A 5,654-nucleotide genomic window follows, 5' to 3' on the forward strand; every position below is an offset into this window, starting at 1 on the left:
GAAGGCCAGGGAGCCTGTGACTACCTGGAGAATGAGTGGGCGTGAGACTGATGCACAGAGCCTGGAACTGGGGGTCACAGAGTTTGCTATTAGAAAGTAAGTGACCCCAAGTTTGGAACTGCGTCCTCCTCTGACGACCTTAGAGGCAGGCTCTCTATGCCATGTACAGGTGGCAGCTGCGTTGGTGGGACAGACCATTGATTTCCTATCAGGCCTATCAGATGATTGGTGTGGACCCAATGTCTGCTACCTTCATCCTCTTTGAAGGAACATGGAAGAGCCCTTCCTCTGTAGGAGCCTTAAGTCAGGCTTTAGTCTTAAAAGAACACATCAGCCACTCTGAGTCCAGCCTTTCTTGTTGCCAGTGCCAGGGGAGGGGCGTCTAGTCTTTAAGCATAAACACTGACTGTCTCTTGGTCCCCCACCCCGGCTACCGAGACTTTTTGAGGCATCTTTTGATGATGAGCTAACCTTGTCTGTCTGCAGAGCTTCACCACCTACCTGTGGGTGCCCCCTCACTGGGCAGCTGCTACCCCTGCCTCTTCCCAGCCCTGGAGGCAGCTTAGTCAGGTTGCCACTCGTAGTAGCTGCTTCTGCAACTCTTCCCACCAGCTCATGGTCATTGTTAGAGGGCTTGGTCCCCAGGGAAGAGAGCAGGAGGTGGCCGACTGTGTGCCTGTGTGTGTGTGTGCGTGTGCGCGCTTGCTCAATCACACGACAAGTGGGACTTATGGCGCTTTTTTCTCTTTCCATAAGCACCCTGTCAGACTCCTAACTCTCCTCTTCATAGAAGCCTTAGATCTACAATTTAGCTATGCAAATTACTTTAATATTTAAAAATAGCCGTTCCAACCAGTGCTTTCTCTTTCAGATGTAGCCCAAGAGTGGATGGTGCGGGGACTCAGTTGGCGTGGTTTTTCAGGTTGAGGCTGGTGCTATAGCAGTGAGCTAGGCCGGGTCTCTGGTTCACACTCACCGCCTGGGCTACAGCGGACGCCTCCAAAGCCCCGGAGCACTGGGATCCCAGGCGCGTGTGTGCATGCGTGCACATGTGTGTGTGTGCGTGTGGTTGGGGAAGGAGGGGTATTTCTGTGCGCACCTCTAGACAATCACAGCAGCAGGCTCTGAGAATTTGGGAGCTGTCCCAGCATGGAGTTGCAACCAGTCACTGGCGGGATGGGCTTTGGAAGGTACCAGGAAGTGGATGGGCATTCTGAGGGCAGCACGTGCCTGCTCTTGCCCTGGTGCTGCCAGGAGCTGGGCCTTGCTTTGACTTGGGAGAGGTCATAGTGTGGGAGGCAGACTGGCCAGAGAAGGCTCCAGGTGATACGTGCAGCTCCGCTGTTTAGGCAGGTGAGGGTAGGATTGGGGAAAATCAGAGTGCCCCCAGCTCTGGGGTTCGGTTTTGCTGGTATAAGGAATGTGGAAACCCTTCCCTGACTCCTCTGCTGTCCCTGCCTGCATGCTGGTAGGCAGTGCACGTGCACAGCCGATGGGAACCTGTGTGGGAGGGGCAGGAAGTGTCTCCGAGAACCGTGTTCGAAGCCCCTTGGGTCAGAAGCACTTGGTGGTGGCTTCCAGCAGCCCCACAGGCCCATGGGAGGCAATGGAGGGCAGGAGATCAGGCCAGGGCACTTTCTCTCACACCTTCCACAGAAACTTCTCAATGGCTTCTCAAGCCCCATCTGGCTGGTATAGCCTAAATCCTCATCCTAGGGAACATAGTACAACTTAATGATTCAGGATTACCGTTTGTAGTGATGTTTGATTTCCTTTTCTTAGTGTCTTTGTGGATAAAAATTAGAATAGACACTTAAGGAAGTGAGTGAACAAGTTGGGTCATATCTGCTTCTCCAGATTGGATATTTGCTCGTCCTCAGCTTCTGGGGTCGTGCATAGGCCTCTATCCGGTCATCTCCTGACTTCAGGGTAACTCTCTGTGCCTGGCACTCTCTTCCCTAGGAGTTAGTTGCGAAGTTTGTATGGTGTGATTCACGACTAAATATGAAATTTCCCACTCCAGGGCCCGAAGCAAAGCAATGGTAAAGTTTTGCTGATAGATTGAAACACTCAACCAAACTTCAGCCGTCTGGGTGGGACAGTCACTCCCGAAGCTGTCAGCAGAGTGAGGTCCTCTGCTTCAGTCTGTGCTATCCTGGCATTGCTCTGGAACTGAGTCCTCTTCCCATGTGGAAGGTCTTCTGGGGGCTTTACATTCCTCATTCCTAGTGTTCCTGGCCGTGACCCCCAATCCTCCTGTTGCCCAGCCCCCTGTGATTCCTCAGAAGACCAGTCTGCCGCTTCTGAGCCATGGCCTCCTGTACACCCAGCTGAGTGGCTCTTCTGTGACCCAAACTCCTAAGAGAGGAGCTCCGGTCCCCAGTGGACCCCCAGGAGACTTTCTGGCCCTCTGCTGGCTTCCCAGGGAACCCACACCCCAAGGCCTGTCTGAGAATGCTTCACTCTCCATCCTGTCACCCCAGACTCCATTCCCCTCCTACTGGCACGTTTCTTCCTCCCTGTGTATTCCACTGTCACCTCTTCGTGTCTGTCTGCCACTAGCTTGGCCCTGGGTCTTTTATGAATACCCACGTCTTACGATGAACTTCCTAAGCAGGCAGCGTCCAACTTCTTTGCTCTTCAGGGACCTGAGTCTGCCGCTTTCCTCTCTTGCAGGCCTGTTTGCTCTGGTAACCTGGTGCCCTGGGGAGAGGTGGCCAGGCAGGCTGCGGAGTCTGTAGGGCAGAGGCTGGGGGAGATGTGGGTGCTCTCTGTTACCACTACTGGGATGATATTCGGAAGAGGGGAGACCTCATACTGTGACCTGATCCAGGATCCTCCCCTGGAAGAGAGCTCAGCCCAGTTGCGTGTGTGTGTGTGTGCGTGCGCGCATGTGCACGCACGCACACACACGCCTGCTCATGTGCACATGAGTGTAAACTTACTGTTGTCTGGTTGTGTTACTCAGGGTGGGCTGAGGACTCACCGGAAGAATCCCCTTGGCCTGCTCAAGACTGGTTTTTTCCTGTATCCTCTCCAGAGGGGTCAGGGGAAGGGGGTCCAGGTGGGTTGAGGGGGTTGCAGTGGATAACCACTAAGGCCACATTGCTGCCAGAAGGAGTAGGGGAAGATGAGGTGGCCCCAGGGACCTGGCACCTGGCTTCGGTTTTCCGTCTTCTTTCCTCAGGATACCCCCTGAGGCCTGGGACCTGCGCCCGGCTGTGAGGAGCACCTAGTGGCTGGTGCTCTAGCTGCTGGTGTGGTCAGGGCTTCCCTCCTCTCTCCGCAGGGCAGGTGCTCCTGCCCCAGAGACTGGGCAACTGGCTGTTTCTATGACGTATTTATTTTTACTTGTGTTTCATGTCACTTTTTTAAAAAAGCAAACAGAACAATTGTAAGTCAGTATAACTGCCTATCAGTTTTCTTTATTTCTTTTTGTAAAATAAAATTTAAACTCAAGAAGGCAGTGTTGTTTGATCAAGAAGTTGTGTGAACAGCTGTTTGGCTGGTGGAGAAAGGGGTATAACTTAAAGCGTAGAGGTGGTGCTTGTGGGGTGGGGGATGGGAACAGGAGGCGGGCTGCTGGCTGGGGCTTGGTCGCGGTGGGGTTCGCTGGCCACCCCCTGCCTTTGCTTGCCTGAAGGGGACTGCATTTCTGGACTCCAGAGGGAAGAGTGAAGCTGACTCAGGGTGACCTGAGACTGGCTGGTCCTCAGTCACGGCCCGCCCTGCAGGGGCAGCCCTGACTAGGCCCTAAGTGGCTGGGTATTGGGTGCAGCGTGGGTGCCTTCAGAGGTGAGCGATGGCTGCTGGCAGGGTTTGCAGAGCCTCTTACGCGCACTGCATGTGCGTTCTCCCTTTGGCATCCAAGTTGGAGGATCTAACTACTGCGTCCTAGAGAGCTAACCAGGACTTTGTGACGGGAGGGGCTAGGGGAAGGAGGGGCGTGTCCACTTTGGTCCCCTTAAGGGGTACCCTGGGGAAAAGTTTCTCTGGAAATTTACTAAGGGAGAATTCAAGAGCCTGTGGGGTACTTGGACAGAGGATAGCAGGAGACAAAGTCCAGATGCAGGCTCATGAGGGAGAGGGAACGTGTGCTATTGGGAAATAGGACTGGATTTCGAGCGTGGGGTAGGGGGAAGTGGATGGGTAAGAGACCCCGTCCACTTAGACACCACGTGATGACGAACATGCTCTCACTGCTGCCTCCTGGTGGCCAGCGGAGGCTTTGCAGGGACCCTACTGGGGGCGGAGCTTGCCCTGGTGGGAGCTGCCTGAGATGCAGCCGGGGAGGCTTGCTACACAGGCAGACTCCTCTGAGGACAGACAGCGGCGCTGAAGCCACTAAGGCACACCCTGAACTCTGATGTGGGGCCCTGGAGTTCCCCAAGCAGGCTGAGGCGAGGGCAGCTCCAGATACCGGTTTCCTGGGAGAAGTTCGTGAGCTTCTGAGAAGCAGAACTGACCTGCAGACCCTGCAGGCGGAGGCAGTCTCAGCCAGGGCCCTTCCTCCTCTGAGAGGAAACATTTCCGAGTCACAGCGCGCTTGCTTAGGGTACCCACAGGGCTTAATCGTGGTGTGCCCCATGCTCACAAGCAAAACAGCGGCCCCGACCCTGCCAGCCTAGCCCTGAGGTCCCGCGGGGTGCCAGCTGCCCCTTCTGCGTTTGCCCAGGGGCCTGGGATGGGCATGGCCTTGTAGAGGAGGTTCTGGCTTCGTGGAGGGAACCTCGTGCAGCTGGGAGAAAGGAAGCCAGGAGTGCGAGGGCCCTTTGCTAGTGCAGCCGTGGGGTCCCCAGCGAGATGGCTGCCCTCTCAGATATCCATCCATGCTCCATGCAGGGGCACCCAGGTAACTCCTGGCCCAGCAAGACGGGGTCTCTCGGGGCCCTGGAAGGGTGCTTTGTTGCTTCTAGGTCCTCAGAAACAGGAGCTGAAGATTGGACCTGTCTCCAAGGGGCTTCCACTTCACCTGGGAGTTGCCTGGTGTATGCTAAGCTAGAGGGCCCTGAGGGAGGAGCCTGGGAAGGGGGTTTTCGGGGTGAGCCCCAGGTGGACGGGGCCTTGGTTTTGTTCCCGCAGTATCCTCAGCCCTTAGCACTGTCCAGCCGGCTGGCTGGCTGGCCGATCACCCCTGGGCTCTGGTCGGGGGTGGAGTGCGGTGCAGTGCTGGAGGCGGGCAGCTGGAAGCCGGACTGTCCACAGGTTGGCACTAGCTCCTTCCTGGAGCCCAGATTGGCTTCGGTTTCCTCAGCTGTAAAACGGGAGCAAGCGGTCCTGCCTTATTCTGTTCTGAAGTCTGTTGCAAAGCCTCGGTGAGAGCAAGTGGCAGGATCGCCGACCGACTGCACAAATGCTGGAGACCTCTGCGAACGCTCTGCTCTGGCGCCGGCTTCCTGGAACCCAGCCTGGCTCTCCCTCGCCGGCCGCCAGGTGGACCGCCCTTCGCTCCTGGGCGGCGCAGTCGTGGTGCTCTCGCCAACCCAGATGCCAAGGGGTCCTCGGCACCCCAGGGGTGGGTGGGAGGCAGGAAGGTGCAGGGTGGGCTCCGCCCCTGACAGCTGGGGGGGCGGGGAAGATAGACGCACACTCGTTGCCATGGAGGCGGGGCGGGGCAGGCCCCCCCTTCGGGTCTGGCGCACGCGCTCACGACC

This window comes from Desmodus rotundus, unplaced genomic scaffold (assembly GCF_022682495.2).
Source record: "Desmodus rotundus isolate HL8 unplaced genomic scaffold, HLdesRot8A.1 manual_scaffold_100, whole genome shotgun sequence".
Taxonomy (NCBI): Eukaryota; Metazoa; Chordata; class Mammalia; order Chiroptera; family Phyllostomidae; genus Desmodus; species Desmodus rotundus.